Source organism: Beta vulgaris, chromosome 8 (genome assembly GCF_026745355.1).
Source record: "Beta vulgaris subsp. vulgaris cultivar EL10 chromosome 8, EL10.2, whole genome shotgun sequence".
Classification (NCBI taxonomy): Eukaryota; Viridiplantae; Streptophyta; class Magnoliopsida; order Caryophyllales; family Amaranthaceae; genus Beta; species Beta vulgaris.
In genome coordinates, this window is record NC_079209.1 from 55,768,028 (window position 1) to 55,769,317 (window position 1,290).

General features: G+C 34.6%; 1 long non-coding RNA gene across 1 annotated transcript; it reads left to right on the forward strand.

The window, feature by feature from the left end:
* Positions 1-497: 497 nt before the first annotated feature.
* On the forward strand, positions 498-1,035 carry LOC125492572 (uncharacterized). The gene is made up of 3 exons (XR_007269210.2): positions 498-593; positions 751-802; positions 894-1,035. It is a non-coding gene; the product is annotated as an uncharacterized LOC125492572 (long non-coding RNA).
* Positions 1,036-1,290: the final 255 nt, after the last annotated feature.

Genomic DNA, 1,290 nt, shown 5'->3' on the forward strand with positions numbered 1-1,290 from the left:
GAGTCATAGGATTATAAGTATGATAAAGTATCTACTAAATAATTCTAATTATTTAAGAATTTAAATATTTGAGCTGAGTAATTATTTAAAATAGCTCAAATGAATTGATCATAATTCATAACCATATGTCCATAAGAATGAGGAGCTAGCTCGTGTGGTAGAGCACTCCCCTCTGATCCTTGAGGTCAGGGGTTCGATCCTTACTCCCAGCATTATGTTGGGGTATTTCCTTAGCATGCTTTGCATGCTTTACCAGCCAATGTGCTGGTAGTTCCTACAAGGCTAGTAGCCTTGGTAGGGGTTAGCCCTTAGGCTGACTTAATTTCCCAATAAAAAAAAAAAAAAAAAAACCATACGTCCATAAGTCTTCTATGGTCCCATATTTTATTAAAACAAAGAATTACAAGTGATTGTTCAGCAGATCATTTTATTTACTCCACGCAACTTTGGCAATTGGCATTGTGTGTTATCTGTTTAGTATAAATACTGCCTTCAACCCAAGAATTTAAGCGCATTCGCTGATTATCTAGAAGAAGAAAAAACAAGCAGCTAAGAGTAAAACAATCAGAGAAAGATGTCATCAGAATGTCCAGGTAATAAAATCCAGCGAGCTTAGCTTTTTGATGACATTAATCTAAATTTGTTGTGTTACTATTATTATATCATTGTATCTTTACATTCCCATTATACGACGTGTAGATAAACACATAATTAACAATTTAATATTTTTCTGTTGCCTCCTTTTGGAAGCTCCATATTAAGAATAATTCTTCTGAGCTGTTCTCGCACAAGACACTCACTCGTAAGTCGTAAGCCCAACAAGTATCCCCAACCCCCCTAACGAATAACGATTTGATATCAACAAACTTTAATTAAATTCTATTGTTTTATAGGGAAGAATGTATGGCCAGAACTAGTTGGAGAAAAGGGAAAGGTGGCTGCTGAAGTTATACAAAGAGAGAATCCCAATGTTACTCAAGCAACTGTTTTACCAGATGGTACTCCAGTGATTCTAAACTTCAGATGTGATCGGGTTTGGGTTTGGGTCGATTGTGAGGGACTCGTTGTTCGTCCTCCTATGATTGGTTAATCATCAATAATGTTGCTATTATAGATAGTACCGAATGTTTTTATACTTTATGTACCATAATTTCACGCTTTTTACTACGTAATTCAATTATGTATTATAAACTAATACGTCTTGTTCTAATAATACATAAATGTTGATTTGTTGTTGTTGTGTGTATTTATTCGGATCTCACACTACTATTTCTCTATTTCGCAAAGATT